The 17,123-nt window shown below is 35.6% G+C and overlaps 2 protein-coding genes across 9 annotated transcripts in view; one reads left to right on the top strand and one right to left on the bottom strand.

The window, feature by feature from the left end:
• The window catches only part of IMMP2L (inner mitochondrial membrane peptidase subunit 2), a 483,477-nt gene that overhangs the window by 241,832 nt on the left and 224,522 nt on the right, over positions 1-17,123 (bottom strand). The gene's annotated exons all lie outside the window — the stretch shown is intronic.
• Positions 1,701-17,123, top strand: part of LRRN3 (leucine rich repeat neuronal 3) — a 48,572-nt gene continuing 33,149 nt past the window's right edge. The window contains exon 1 of one of the 2 annotated variants that reach the window (XM_080394182.1): positions 1,701-3,502. The gene's annotated coding sequence lies outside the window, so the exon portion shown is untranslated. Of the gene's footprint in view, positions 3,731-17,123 lie in introns of both variants that reach the window. The other variant, XM_080394181.1, reaches the window with a different exon arrangement.

The raw sequence follows: 17,123 nt of genomic DNA, 5'->3' as shown, positions 1-17,123 counted from the left end.
GCCTAAAAACACTAGAAATGGTCACCATTAATTCCCTGAGCCACAAGCCCACAGGTTATTAAAGCCCAAGGATGCTCCACCTTTCCATGCAATGAAAAAAGGAAAAAGTTTTGAAATCTTCTTCCAGTTTTAAGTAAAATGCAGACCCAGAACCAACCACTGTATTTTTATAACTAAGTTTTTTATACATCCTATTAATTGTCCACTACAAACAAATAATTACCTAGTTTATTTTCATGTGCCCACAGTAAAAAGATAAAAGGCATGCTAAATAAATACCTGGAGTTAGCCTACATTACTTTCATCATCTCTATATCAGTCTGAGATTTTTTTTTCTATCCTGTAACCCATTAAGCTATATATATATAATTCTAGTGAAATAGATTACATTGCTATTTTAAAACCACCAAACATCACACTGAAATCAGCAGGAAAATAACTTAATGAAACTTAATCATCATAATTGTATTGGTTATAAAAGATATTTTTCTTTTGCAGATAGTTTGAAAAAACATATACTCTTTAGCATTAGCTAAATTAAAAAACTGAATTATTTCACTTTTTATGAAACAGAACTTTATTATGATATAATAACATTTTAACGAATATGTAAATGTATGCCTATCAAGGAGGTACTTTAATTGCATATATAGCCTATCATAAGAACTCACTTTCTTTATGCAAGTATACTTTAGCTGATTTAATTATTTAGCCCTCTAATTACATAGTCCATACCAATCAACCAAAATGAAGCACTTCTATAATCTTAATTTCACATGTCAAATCATTGAATATATTTTTGCATGATTCGCGTGTTAACTAGAAAGTCAGATTTTGAATGAACAACAGTGAGTACATTGCCATGTAGGGCAATGGTAGACCCTACCTATTCCCTTTTCCCCAGAACTTCTGTATCTCCATTGGTTGAGATAAGAGAAATAGCAGTATTTATTTGGTTTTAAGAGAACATTTTCCTTTTTTTTTAATTTTTCCAAAACTTTTTTAAGTTTTCTTCTCTCTTACTCTATGCACCGTAGCACCCCTGTAGCATAGGTTTAAATCTTTTGTTTGGGATAGGTGTGACTAGCCACATGGCTGAGATCATGAGATCAGGAAGGATTCCCATTTTTCCGGGGGGGGAGGTGGGGGGGGTGGGGCGGGGGGCGGGTAGCGTGACAAGTGACAAGAAGTCTTACTAATCCAATTTTGGGTTGTGCTTCTTAACACACCCTGAGCACTGTTCCATCAGACAGTGGTTGTCACGTGCAGCAGGGAAGGAAGGCTCACAGGTTCTCTTTGGGAAATGTACAATGGTTTGTATTTGCAGCTACTGGTGGTGAACATTAAGTGCTATCAGAGGCTCAGAGAGCTACCTTGTGGGAGTAAAGGAGACTCATGGCTTCACCAATGAGCCCTGAAGCTACAGAAAGGTGACATGACATCTTCCTGGCCTGAGGCATTCCCTGTCTCAACCCCAGGCAAGAAGACTTGAAAGGTAACCAAATATGGGTTGGCCCCAACTGTTTCTGCTATACCTCTTTAACGCACATTAGAAAAAAATGTAATGCCTATAATAAGCAAATGGGAGAAAATGAAAGCGGCACTTGGCCTTCCTCCCACCCTACAGTATCTTACCTATTTGCAGTCTGTCACTTACATGTCATTACTTCCTGTATGAGACAGTCCCACTCAGCTGTGTGAAAACAGAACAGCAGATATCTTTAAAAAAATTAAAATGTTGTTCCCTGTACTTAGTTTAAATACACTATTTAAAAATTTGAGGAAGCTTCTTATAAATAAAACAGAAAACTGTTTTATTACAGCCACAACAATGTATCAGTGAGTCAAACAGGACTGATTTTGCAAAATTTGCCCTAACCAATTATAACAAACTGAAATTTATTCAAGAAGTTGGCATTAGTTTAATTCACTTTTCATAAAAAGTGATTTTTTTTAAAGTGTAAAATAATTTTCTTACAGAATAAAAAAAAAATAATAATGTAGTCCATGCTTTCTGACTCAAATTGAATAGAAATTATATATGATGTTCATAAAATAGTAAGCTTTTCATAACAGAATTCTGGTGCTATTGCTGTTACAAAAAGTACATTAATTTACACTGTTTGCTAATCTTCAGAATTTTTTCATACATTATTAGACAGGACTTTGAGCCCTCAAAGCAGAAGCATGAAAAGAGAACCACATCTCACTTCAATCCACTAGAGGGTGGGCTGCCTCAGTCAGGGCTGAATTCGTGTAAGATATCCAACATTTTCGCTTTGACCTGTTGATAATCAACTCCTTGTATTTCACTATTGTTCATTTTCTATTACAGAGCAACTTCCTTTATATAAAACAGTATGTATGAAAAAAAAAAAAAAACAACCCTTTTACTAACAACATCTATCTCATTTGTTGTTTTGTATATCTGGGAAAAAGGATGATGTATTTCAGTGTATACTTCCCTTAAATTCAAAAGAAAATCACAAAGCATTTTACAATTTTTAAAACCATCATAGTTTGTATACCACTTGTTCACAGATACAGAATAAATAGGAAAAAAATTCTTCACAAAAGGGTATGGCACAAAGGGAGAAGGGAGAAAGAAAGGAAGAAGGAGGGGAGGGAAGGAAAAATCTGTGCAGCCCATTGTTTATATAATTAGATGGCCACAGAAGAGAGAGTCAAGTAGACAGAGACTGAAAGAAACTGACTTTATTTAAGCAACCCCTTCCTCAGTTTATTCTGAATTTTTATTTCTCAGTAAGATGTATTATTGCTCTTACATTTACTGATAAACATATACAATAAAATTTAATATTTGATAGAAATTGGAAAAGAAGGAGCATGAAAAATATTTTCTTTCTTAAGCTTAATAAAAAAGCACCAGAACTGGGGGTGGGGGGTGGGGCGGGCATGACATATGTTTCATGAGTGGTTTCAACATGCAGTATCCTCTGAACTACAGCAGCCTTTGCCGAACTTCAGTGATATCTAATAAGTTGTTCTAGAGCACAGAAAGCATCCTTATATAGCCCTAAAAAAAAAGGGGGTGGGGGGGTGGGCGTGGGGTGGGTGTTCAACCTCCTGAGCTGCTCCGTACAAACACAAAGCATGCCCTGTAACTCCCACAAATGGGAAGAGATGTGGAAGCGTGCAAAGGCTTGTTTCATGGACCCATAGCCGAGGCAGCAGTGTCACGTAACAGACAGCTTCCCACGCCAACCAGGCTGGCGCAGCCACGCACGCTGCGCGGCATCTGGGCACGCCGAAGCATTGGCTGCTCTCTGGGGAGTGGAAGGGGCTCTGTTATTAATGACTGCCGAGCAGGCAGCACCATGTCAGTGTGACAGCCGAGCGGGTGACTGATGCACCACTAACCACCATGGAAACAAGGAGAAATAAGAACGGCTAGCGAGCATCTCTTGCTCTCTCCCCCCTCCCCGCCCTCCACTGGATTGCGAGCCTCAGCCAGCCAGGCAGCAACAGCGCTCTGGCAAATGTAAGTGATCTCAGCTGGCAGCACAGAGAGTCTCGCATGTTGTAGGATATCAATAGATACATCTTTATATGATATACCATTAGGCGCACACACGCACACCGACTCACAGACATACGTGTATGCACATCTATTCAGACTCTGGGTTTAATACAAGTATGTGGTTACCTGAAGTACGGAATCAAAATTACTGAGATGCAAGAACTCCAGCTCTGAAACTACTCTTATACGGTAAGTTCCTCTTTATTTTCGATCTTTTATCCTGATTTTTATCTCAACCTGTAAACTCTTTCCCCTTTCTTCTTTCTGTAAAGTTATTTTATTAGCATATTTTCACGTTTTACTTTCTGAACGGAAACGCAAATGTAATTTGCTGTTTGTGCCAGAGATAATCTAAATATGCTTGCAAGAGTATCAGATTTGTGCATTTGCTAGCCTGAAAGAACATCAAAGGATAAAAAATTATAAAGGGAGGACGTTTCCCCTGGTGTTTCAGATGCAAAATCAAATTACACAGTTGCTCTGTGTTTTGAAACCAATAAAACAAGATACAGGACAGCCTCCTTTCTTTTCTCCAGTGCTAGGATTAAGGGAAATGCTGTTTATGTCAGGACCTAAAAACCACTGAGCAGCGAGGCTGAATGAGCATATCACAAACAGTTATTGAATTTCTGCCAGACTACATCTTAAGGATTGTGGCAAATGACTTCGCTTAAAAACATCCCCTTTCCAGTCAGAAGGGACAGTGTGAATGTCTGATTACTGGTGCAGCTGGAATGGATGCGTTAGGTAAAAAGGATCACATTAAGCAGAAGAGTTCTAATCTTCTTTGGTAATTAACAGGATCGCAGCAGGGTGCCTCTAAAGTATATTTTCATGTAAGGAGACTGCTCAAATCCATCACTACAAAAGCTTTGCCTGTTTTAGTACAGGAAGGCTCAGAACTGTTTGCCTTTGCTTTCCATGTCTTTGTTTTCACATGTCTGGTTGGAGTTTTTGCCCAGCACTGCTATTCAGAAAGAGAAGAACCCAACACAGGGGGAGATGGAGGGGGCAGTAAATACAGAAGGCTAGAAAACAGACAGTAATTTTCTATTCAACCAATTTAATCAACATAAAATTCCATGCTGGCACTGCTCTTGACTAATGTGTTTGTGTTTATGCATGTGTATATAATTTCTTTCATGCAGTATAAGAGTACCTCAGTATCCCTTCAGATGAAAACACATTCAGTAAAGTCCATCAGCATGGATCTGTGAGCCATGCATCAGTGAAAGCCAGAGAGAGATTTTACTTTACACCGTGAAAAAGACAGGTTAGCTATCTAATGCTTGCTTCAAAGTGAAAAAATACAACCTGCATCTTCCTGCATGATTTTATTTGCTTTTTAGAGTACTATTCCTGTATTAAAAACAGCTCAGTATATAGATTATTTCTCCTACCCCTTTTTCTTCCCCCACCCCCTCACTCCCGTATACCTTGGAGAACATTATAAATAATCTGTTCCTGTACAGCAACACAATTATTTGCTTGAAATTTTTGAGTGACTGTGTTTTGAGAAACAAACACTGTGAAACAACCATCAACAGATAGCCAATGGCCGTAAGCCTGCCACCTTTCCATAAATGTCAGGAAACGGGTAGCTTAACAATATGTATGGTAAGAAGTCAATTAATTCAGGTGACCTTTGTAAATGGTGACAATAAAGCAGCTCTGACAATATGCCACAGCATTCGATATTCCCTCTGGAAAATGAATGAGCTTAAGAAGAGGTTTCCTTTTCAGAGTACAAAATGAAAGGTATTGAGAAGCATTAGCTCCTGCTATTGGCAAGCTTGCTTCCTCTATTTCAGATGGTCTATGAAATCTGTTTAAAGCAAACTGGCTTATTTTATTGTGTGAACCACAATCTCAGGTTCAATTAAATATCTTGTTTTCACCTACATTGCATGTGCATTTTAGTTGTTAAAACAAGAATTTCAAGCTACTGGCTTGGATTTTTACAGAATGCACTATACAATAAGGAGAGAAAACCTGATTCTGATCTTTTCATGCTATATGCAAAGGACTACTCAGATGAAACTTTTCCAGTATACCACAGTACATGCTCAGCTGTTCTGAATCTTTATCCCTACTCATTTTTAACGCAAAAAATAAGCAAATATGCATAACTTTACAGTAATGCATATTGGGTTTTGCCACATATACTCTAATGCGCTACTTTAAAATATTTTATAGATATGCCAAAGAGTTTCAGAAAAAAGTGGTCTTCCCAATTGTACATGTACAGAGAAAATATGCTGTAGATGCATTGTCTGAGTACACAGCATAGACATTCTTAAATAGCAAAGTAGTCAAATGTATGGTGACTGTATTTTGGTTAATACTCCCTCAAAGCTCCTGCAATAATGTTGTAGTGTCAGACAATGACTGGTTGATGTTGTTATGGCAACCCCGAAGTACCGCCTTTCAGGGAGGTAGATCTGACCATGACATCACATCATGCCTGTTTGGAGTACCCAGAAGTAGGTGAGTATTTCTCTTTTGCACCAGAATTAGACAAGATCAGCTAGGCAACATTGCTACCTGTAATGCAGTCAAAAATACCATGTACAATCCTTGTTAACTGATCAAAAATGGGCAACTTATGAACATATTGACATCCTGAAAATCACTTGTGATCACTTGTTCCTTGACTAGAGGACAAAATCATTTGCAAGTGAGAGCAAACCATTTAGCAGTGTTGGTGCCACTTTCTTTGAGTCTTACCCCTAATCTTTTTTATATTAATAATAATTCCACAAGTAAACCTAAAGCTTTGCTGCTTGGTGACAACCACTCTAACTTTAAATGGTTGGTGTTTAATAGCCAAATTTTAGAGTATCTAAAGCAACAGAAGATAAGCAGTAGAAAACAGAAGAGTTTTTCAAGACAAGCTCTATATTACTTCTGAAAGAAAAAATACCACAAAGAAACAACTAAACCATTTTTGAACTATAAGCATATGGATTTAGTGAGTTATGGTACATCAATGTTTTAGTTCATTCCTATAGCCTTCCTTCAGATAGTAAAAGCTGAAGGAAAACAAAACTCTTGAGAGAGACCTCAGAAACTGTGTTGGTAAACTCTTCCACTTTCAATTCCACAAACTCCACTTAATATCACCTAGCAAAAACAGACAATGAGAAACTGATTTCACACATAGGACTCAAGGAACTCTTTCTGAAGACCTAAAGTAGGAGAGATTCTAAAATTTTTAATTATTTTTTAACAGAATAAGTCCTCAAGACCTCATATTACTTTAAAAGGAATATTAATTCTTATTCTAACATTACAAGAAGCAATTAAAATCCTTTACTTTACTGAAGGGAAAATGCCAGTAGAATTTGAGAAGTAATAGCAGTGACAGATGTCATTAGAAAGGTCATTAGTATTAAGAGAAAAATCAATACTTCTCATTACAACTGTAATGTAACTGTAAAACGAATTACTGTGCCTTTTACTTATTCAACTGACCAGTCTACAAATTGTTAAACGCCATTATTGTGAAATGACATTGTTCAAAGAACTTTCCTTAATATTCTTCATGCCAAGAACTTTATTTAAACAAATAGTATGACCTTCAGTGTCATACACAGTCTATAAATGATATCATCAATGTTTCCGCAATAAATTCATACTCTCAGCTGATCTGAACTGATACAGTTTTATTAGCACAGCACATGGAGCTATACTCATCTGCACCAGAGAAATATCCAGATAGATGTCAATAAAATTATTCCACTTTGGGTTCTTTGTGGAGTAACTGAGTGTGCCACCTGGTGAGAAAGAGCATTTTCATGAGGGTGAAATACAAACTACTTTCAAAATTTTTCTTGATCCAGTTACCCTCTCCCAGCAGGATTTCCTATCCTTTATACATGGAAGATGGTGCTGTATAATAAATCAATCATAAGAAAAAAAATAGCAAAGAAATAAAAAAGATAGTCAATGTGCAAGTTTTCTTCTCTCAATACTTAAAGACGTGTTCTAGTCATATGAGCCAAAGGAAACATCATTTGATAAATAGGATTATATTTACCATGCTCATTTACTTCTATTTTATGATTTCTTAGCTTTACAAACTGCTTGGAAGAACAAACTACAGATATGCTCTCACTCCTAGCATTCCCAAAGCACAAACAAACGTAAAGACATCAAAATTAACAGAAAGTTTAATTTCATAAACACAAACTTATACAGTGTATCCTTGAAACAATTATCCTTCTTTTAGAAATGCTTCTTCACAAAAAGATTTATCTCAATAAAACTCACTCTCAGCTTGCCTATTCGCTGTAACTGCTTGGCCACAAGCAGTAACAGGCTAATTCAAAGGAAATATGAAATAAGATCTCTGTGTTCTCATCATTTCTATTTGGCTGCTGTATTTCTGGAATTCATTAAAATATCTGCCCCAAATTTAAACAGTAGCCTAACTCTAACTGACCTCTGAATTAGAGCAAAAAAGAAATTTTGCCTCTTTTTTGCTCTCAGCTCCCACAGTCTCAAAGTGGGAAATGCTTTTTGACAATATTGGCAGAAAAGAAATCATTTGGAAGTCCCTTCCCTGCATAAGCATCTGTATTTAGAGGTAAATGCTGCAAAGCTGAATAAAATGCTACAGGGAATATTTTTTTCAAAATATCTACTGATTATTAGTATTACCCCTAGAGTCTTTTACTAGATGGGTTTCGTCATGCAAACAACCACTCTGCCAGGAAATATTATAAAGTCTCTAGAAGAATGGTAAAAATCTTAAGTTTAGGTGTACCAAAAATTCCCTGGCTACCAGTATGAAAAAAAAAACAAAAAACAAAAACAAAACAAAACAAAACAAAAAAAAAAAAAAAAAACAACAAAAAAAAACCTCAGAGATTTTGAATACAGTTCTCTGTCTATGGACCAGACAATTTCAGAAATTACCTGTTGAATGAAGTACAGAATAATAAACATGAATAAACACCAGGTAATAGAACAGGCAATGAAGAGCAGTTGTGCACTGAGGTATTTTTACAACCACCATAGAATAGCCATCATCCTGGATGACAGCAGATGACTCTCCTAACAGTCTTTACAAAGGCAATGTGATGGCCAGACATTACTAGGGCTCTTCTAGTGTAGTCTTGAGAGGTTAGAGGAAACCACAGCTGACAATCAGGTTGGTTAGCTCTGTCATCAAGGTGCTAAAAAAAAAGCTATCCTTATTCAAGACAGCATGAGAAATATATCCCTGACTTGGGAGGTGCTTAAATAAGTGCAAATGTTTAACTTGTTCCCTGAATAAGGATAAACACAAATGTCTCCTGCTTTACAATAGTGGCACATCTCTGCTGAAAACAGAGATATATACGTATCCCTATTTATATCACATTTATGTGATTTATTCTGTACCTAAAGTCCTAATAAAATTGTTCATCTTGACAGGAATAATTTTTATGTGGAAAGAGAGACTTTTCTCACAGATTTTAGCAAGTGTCACAGTAGCTGTAAATCAAAGGACTAGAGACATTCGTTTCTTCACCCCAAGCTCATTCCTGTTGCCAAGTTCGCCCAAGCCCCTGAACTTTCTCTCCCCTCTGGAAAGCAGCTTTCTCTAGAGGTCATGTCAAGCATCAGCAATTTTTGCAGATGACACTTAACAGTGAGCTAATTCACAGTGTTTCCACCAAAGTGCAGGATTACCTGCTGAGTTCCCCACACCAGCTGGCTCCGTGCTGCAGGTCACAGAAGGCGCCGAGGCAGGAGAGCCTGCTCTGGCTAAGGCTCGCATGGGAGCTGAGCTTTCCAGAAAAACCTCTTCCCTGTGTAACAACAAACCTAGTGCACAATATGAAACTGCTCTTTTTCACGTGTGCCATACAGAAATCAGGCAGTGCTTTAAAAAGATTTCCTCCCTCCCCACTGCAAAAAGTATATTTCAGCAACCATGCAATGAATTTATAAATAAAATAAAAATACAGTCAAGTGGTGCTCCATTACCACTGTAGCTTGAGGGACATTATCTGCACAACTACCATTCAATACCAGTTTATAACAAAACAGAGTTACTTAGGTTATCCTCTAAGCATAACACTACAAGTTTATCCCAGATATATTCAGTGCATTACACCTTTTTGAATATATATTTCTTTTTACACAAGATGCATCATGTTACCTTTAAAAAAAGGTAGCTAAGACTACAGCAGCTGTTTCATGACACTCCCAGAACACAGTAATTTCACTACTCAATCTGAATTTGTTTGTCCAGTTACTTGCTGGTAAGCCCAAATACAAGGCTAAAACTCTAGAGCACTTGAGAGAAATGGAATGATTAATGACCATTATACCAGTTTATAGAGCTATCCTTATGAGGAGAGAGAAGACAAAATGAAGTAATTGTGAATATAATAATCTGTGAAGCTAGAAATGTTTGTCTGAATAGCAATTTCACCCAGCATGTATAATTCAGGTAACATACTCTTCTGAATGTTGCTTTGATATAGATTATCCAGACATCAATATTGTGTCAGACAAATACATTTTTAGTCATTTCCTTTTTATTGTGCAGTAAAAGACAAAAGGGATATTTAGCAGAGAGGGTGACTCTAAACTCCAAACTCCAAAATCACATAAGGAGGAAAAGTACTCTGCTCTCCAAGAGCAGCAGCCAAGCTGCTGAATTCTACCTTTCCTGGGCAGAAAGAACAGCTAGTCAATCTGTGGAACTGCACAGCAATAGTCCTACATTTTTCACTTCCACAGACCCAAGAATAATTGGCATGTTTGGACACGCATCATACAAACCCTATACTCACTCTGATAGGAAACAATCCCCTTAGATATTAGTGCATACAGCAATTTTAATACAATGAACTTACCTCTATATTTCAGTGGTGTTATCTGTAAAATAGTACATTTTTGTACCTAAACTTGCTATCAAGAACCCATGGCTCAGAACAAGTCCTAGTATACCTGGGCCATACCGTCACCACTGCTTTATCTCAGCAGCAGTCAGGAAAGCCAATGCATTTGTGTTCACACTGGTACAGATGCTTCCATGCCTTCAAAGCACAAAAAAAAGCAAATACCAGTTTTCATTCTGTTAACAGGTACACTTTCATTTTATAACATACATTCTGTTACTGCTAACCACAAAAAAAAAAAAAAAAAAAGTGCAAAAGGTATTTTAAAACAACTTTAAGATATAAATAAAAGAAAATCTTAACTACAACTCACAGAATAACTATAATTTTGCATCACTAGCCACAGGTACTAAAGCATAAATTGTCCTCTCTTGTACCTCTAAAGCTGGTGATATTGTGTATTGCTGGTGCTTTCTGATGTGTTCAAATACCTCAGTTAAACCAGGCTGGGTCAAAACCATTATGGAAGCCTCAATTGAAATAGTTACCTTTTACTCCTTCTTGATTTTTTGCTTATTGTGTTTGTTTCCACTTTCCAATTAACACTGTTTTAACAGAGTTCTGCGTAAAAGTAATTACAAGAGAACTATCAGCTAAAAACAAACAAATGAAATTGTTACCATTAAAATTTCGATACTAGATAAAACAATCCAGAAACCTTTCACAGATGGCTCTTAGAATTGCCATCTTTTAGTGTAATTTTACTTCCATTTGTGGTAAATGGCCAAATTCCCATCGATGTCAACAGATGCAGAAAGGATTCATAAATGGGTTTTGCCTTTGCTTTTTGGTGTTTTCATCATTTTTCTATCTAGAAATTTGATCATGTTGCTTCATTTCCACTCATGCCGCAAAGTAAAAGGGAAATGTATCGCCTTGAGAACTTTTCTTCTTGTTTAAAATAATCTTAATTACTATACATACTGTGGTACAGCCTGCTTATCTAAAACATCCAGGTGGAGACCCAAAACTTTCTGAACAACAAGATTTCCAGTAAAAGGAAATCTACCTAGCCAGTTACAAAAAGCCTTGAAATCACAGTCCATATTGCCTAGAAAAGTTGGTTAGGTAATTTTTCAAGTACTACACTCTGAAGGACACTGGAAACAAACCTAGTTTTCAATTTCTGGTCAAATAGAGTTTAATTAAGCAGAATTATGCCAAACATTTGGCAAGTGTGCATTCTAGTTTGCCTGTGTGAGGAAACAGTAATATTCAGAAACAACGAATAGCGTATCATCAGTCTTGATGAGGAGAAGCAAAAATTTAATATGTACTATTAAATCTTCAATAATTTTAATAAATGTAATAATCAATTTTTAATATGCACCTTACCTTGAAATATAACCCACAGGTATTAAAATAATCTTTCAAAAGGGAAACATTTGGTTCTCAATGTAACTTTTTCCTCCTATTTATATTTCACTTGCCTGTAATAAACATTTTGCCATGAAAGATGTCAGTGTTTACATTGCCATTTTATCACCTATGAGTAAATGGGAAAAGATTGTGTGTATTTTATTTCTAAGAGTTGCCATGATTAATTTATTATATATATATATATATATATATATATATATATATATATATATATATATATATATATGCGTGCAACTAAATTTATTTTGTATTTCTATGTCTACATGACAAATGAGGAAAATAAAAAGCTTTGTCTGAACAGCATGGACATCAAATATGTATTCCTATTCCTGACATTATTACCAGTAAGAGTTTAACTTAATTCTCCCGAACATTCAGAGGAGGGACTAACCTGCAACTTAGAATTAAATGCAAAACTGTTCATGATTTGTGTTCTATTTTCTCCAGTTCTAGTCTAGACCCATGTACCTTTCTCTTGCCCGTTAATGAGTTATATCCCTCGGAAAAGAAAACATAATGTGATCCTCAGATACTCAGAGCTTCACATGATTGCTGCATCCTTTCCAGACTATCAAAAAGTTGTCTAACACTACAGTGTGGCTAACCTTAAAGAGTGCTCCATTCACCTATAACTAGCATGTCTCAAGAATTCTGTTCTGTTCATGATCATTATTATCATACTGGGGAATAAAAAAGAAATGGGGAAAAAAAGAAACCGAACAAACAAAACCCCAAACCCCCTCAATTATTTCATTTACATATTTTGACCTGTGCTCTCAAGCTACTAGCCATGATATCATTGACGTTGTGGAAAAAATATAGCATTTTCTACTAAATTTTTCAAAAAGATATTTGAAACAAGAAGATAAACTTTAATGTCTACATTAAAGGACATTTTATGTCTACATAAAGGACATTAAGGACATTTTCATCGTTAATTACAGTAGTGCTATATTATTTGTCGCTCCATTTTAAAGACAGAAGTTATAGTACTTGTTCCTATATGTGTTTCTATGATTTGGTGTAATTTCTTACTCTTATACCAGTTACTAATCGCTTCACAACTACATTTAAGAAGCTGCTCCAGAAAGGACTGTATTATTTATATGGTTCACCAATTAAAAAATCTGTGCTTTCATTGGAAAAGTATTGATTCAAATAGAATACAAAGCATTGCCTTGTAACTATGTATTTGTCTTAAGGATTTTGAAAGTAGAAGTCAGAGTAAAGTTTTTCAATTTATATTTAGGTACTTACATAAAATAACTTCCTCTAATAAAGTTTACATTTTAAAGTTGATAATTGTCAGTGTTCCCACTGCCTTCAGAGGCTTCTCTGATCCAGGTACCTTTTTTAGGCATTTAAACATTGCCTTCAATAGGTATCATTTAACAATAAACTGTAACCACAACAGAGAAGTAAAATTACATGCAAATTCAAAGATTTAATTGCTGAAATTTTAAATTATCCATACATAGTCCAAATGCTCAAGTACATTTAGTATCCTTGGTCATATCAATTGAAGTAAAGTATATAGATTCACATACTTAGAGTAGGCACACTTGGCGTTATGCCGACACAGGTCCTAGCTTTCTGTTCCAAATGGAAATACCTTTTGTTCTTTTAAGTGTTGGAAAACCTGTAAACTTTCTGGTTTTCAAGTGTTATTCTTCATCACTGCTCTAACAGTCTCTGAGTTTTACCAAAACTTCACAGAAAGCAAGAAAAAAGTCTTTCCATTTACCTCAAGTGAATGCGTATTAAGTCTTTGTAATCTTTACTTTAAAATTATTTTATATATCAGTTTTTCAAACAATGTCTTGTGTTGGCATGTCATTCTATCAGCCCTAGCAACAGCACAAAGACATTGAAAATACTACAAAAATATAAAGACAAATTGATAAAAGGTTTATATAAACACACACCATAAGTGCTTTACACAAACACAGCAGGGAAACAGTAAGAGTTATGTTGAGACTGTAGACTACCTATCTACAACTACTCAGTGGTAAGTCTATAAGACCTGTGGTATAAATATGGTATACTGCTGTTTAATCTCGCATGTGGGGGGTTGCCAGACTTTCAGAAACTCCGAGTCAATTTTCAGAAGTCATCTATTCCATCATTAATTGAAATGTAGATATTTTAATAGAAGAGATAAAGAGTAATCAGTACTCAGGGCTGAGGAAAACGTTCAATTCCATAAAAAATAAATTCACATTAGCATTGCTTAAAAATAAATTTTGCTTGGCATATCAAAGTACACTATTGAATCCACACAGACCAAAATCAACACTGAACTACGTGAAACGGAATGGTTATGGGACAAGATAAATAAATCCTGCATAGCAACTAGTGAGAAACTCCAAAGTCTGATTTCACCTTCCATTAACTGGTCTGACATAGCAGCTGACTTTGCTTCGAACAGGAGGTTGGACTAGTGACTTCCTGCAGTCCCTTCCAACTTGACTATCCCATGATGCTATGATCCCCTCAGTAGAGGGGTTTGCTCCTTTGTCAGAGGTGTCTTAGGTGACAATCTACAGCACCGCTGTCCTCATCAGAGCCTGCTTAGATGTCTTAGTATGACTGCATCGGATGAGAGCAATTAAGAAGTTACCAAAGATGAAAGGCATTGTCCAATCTCTCTTGCTACATGTTTTGAGTCTAGCAGCTGAGCCAGCGGTATGGAGTTGAAATTTTGAGAAGGCAGGCAGTCTGATAGATTGCTAGCAGCTATAAAGGAAATAAAACTCCTTTAGTCACGAGGCAATATTTGCTTTGCTGTTACCTACCAAGAGAAGAGTAATTTGTCCACATCCCAGCAGGATACTAAAAACTGTTTAAATGCCCTCCTAGCTTGTTTAAAAAATTTAAAATAACATGCTATATTTACTCAGATAACAGAAAACAACTATTTTCTAGTAGGAGATGAGAACAATTCCCTGAAACATTACCATCTTAGTTTGTAGTCTGTGTGGTTTTGCTCAGCCAGGTGTTCAGTGTATTCTACAGATCCAGGGTTGAATATACTACAGCTTTATATACATTATTGAAAATACAGTATTACCATTTGTGAATTAGAATTAGCATAATAACCACTTCATATTAAGCTCTAAACTTTGGCTTTCACTTCCTAGAGTGGTATTTTACTGCATGTAGTGAATATACTTACATGTTTTTAAGTAAAAAACTTAAACTTCACATGATATGTGAACTCCAATGAGTTTCATGACAAGTGATTCTGCCGAGAAATCTTGCTAGTTTGCAGCTATTATTTGTGCTGAGTTTCTCGTAGTTATCTCCAATATCAAGATTCATTCAGTAATTACTTCTACCAGAGTAATTTAAGAAACACGAACTGGTCAATTAAAGTCGTCTAAAATTTAGAGTACCCTTTTACAGATGATTAAATGAACACCATTTTTAGACCTAGTCTTTGAAAGAAGACAACAATGTGCAAAGGATGACAACCTAGAACTGTGCTATAATACTATATGTAACTTTACTGAAGCCATGGAGTGTAAATCAGGACAAAAATAAGCTGCAGCACTAAATTCCAGGATTTGCTCTAATGTTATCAGTGAATAACATAAGACAGCCCTTTCCGTTCTAAGTTCTAAATGTTCATTTAACCATTGTAATGAGATTGACTTAGTACTACATTTAGAGGAAGGGTTGGGAAGCCCTGGGAGTATTTTTTTCATATTAGAAACCATCTTGTACAGACATTTTTAATTTCTGTTATTTATTATGAGTAAAAGCTGTAATTTGATAATGTTTTTAAAGAAAAATGTTTCTGAAAACATAAATTATATTGCTGATATTAATCACTGGTATTATATCAACTCTCTAAATCAATATTCCAACACAAGTATACTCTTAACTCAAAAGCATGAAGTACAAAGAAGTTTTAGAAGTACCAAGCAGTTCACCAAAATAATACCAACATAGTATTATAGACTATTTCTCAGCTATGATCTTTACATTTACAAAGTCTGCTTGTTGCCATGCACAGTGGTTAAGCATTTGAATGTAATTCAAATCAAAATGTTAATTATATCTTATAAAATTATTTCCTCTTATAAAAAAGATGCATTTCTCATTATGCAACAACTTGCAGAATTCTTTCCAAAACAAGCACAAAAATGTTTGCCTTAATAAGAGCTCCTATTGGGGCCCTAAATTGGACTCTTGTGTGAACCACAAATTCTCATCTTTCTAAATGCTGGCTTTTCACTCAGATACTCATATTAAAGATAGATGCTTAATGGAATTACAGGAAGTCGTATTTAAGTGCAAAGGACAACTTTTAAAATTCAATTTCATTTCTGCTTACGTGACCTGATAATAACACCCAGAGAACATGATCAGCACTTACAGCAACCACAGCTATATGTTATTGACAGTAAATATAGATATTTTGACAGGGAAAAACCCAGTTCAAAATTAGTAGCTGAATGCTTAAATGACTTCCTGAGCCATGCAAAATACAAGTGTATGGGAGACTCAAGGTAAAAGCTGAAGAGATCTAATTCATTGTTATGTAAATACTATAGATGAAAACCAGAAAGAACAAATTGAGAATATGAGACTGTATATGATACTGCTTTCCACACTGCCAATTAACATGTGCTTTATTCTTGGACTTTTTCTGCAAAATGCAAAAAACGGTTACCCTAGCAACTGCCACATGTCACTCAGTTTATTTCTGAGATACAGTGCAGCCTATAGAAGAATAATGCTGTGCAGTTTTATCAGGATCTCTCAGCACCACAGAGAATTGGGAACTACGTGTCACAACATGTACATATATTTTCTCAAAATTTTAAGAAAACATATTAAAGAAAGAGTAGTTGTATATATTTTGCATGTATCTTTTTGCAATTTCATTTTCATTATTGCTTTATGTGTAAATTAAAAACAAAGATCAAGAGTTGTATGTAGAAAAATGTATACCCTGTCCAACCTGACAGTTGCTTTCTTCACTCTCTTTTTATTGCAGTTGTAGCAGATTTCTTTACCAAACAAATTAAACTTTCAAAACTTTTTTAATGATGTAGGAGATACCATCTTTCAAAGCATAATAATAAGGTAGATCTCCAATTCCTATCATCTGTTAAAGGTTAACGTTTAGTTCAAAGTAAGAATTAAGGCACTTCACAGTTAATCATGATCTGCCCTCCCTCCCCAAAAGGAAATTAACTCTTTGTAATGTGCCCAGGCTCTGTATAATTTATGAGATATCTTGTGATAGTAGTACAAAACAACCAGCAGGCTGAAAAGGGAGCCATCTGAAGTCA

This window comes from Falco punctatus (genome assembly GCF_963210335.1).
Source record: "Falco punctatus genome assembly, chromosome: 6".
NCBI lineage: Eukaryota > Metazoa > Chordata > Aves > Falconiformes > Falconidae > Falco > Falco punctatus.
Note: the sequence above shows the minus strand (reverse complement) of the source record. Positions and strands in the feature narration are given on the sequence as shown.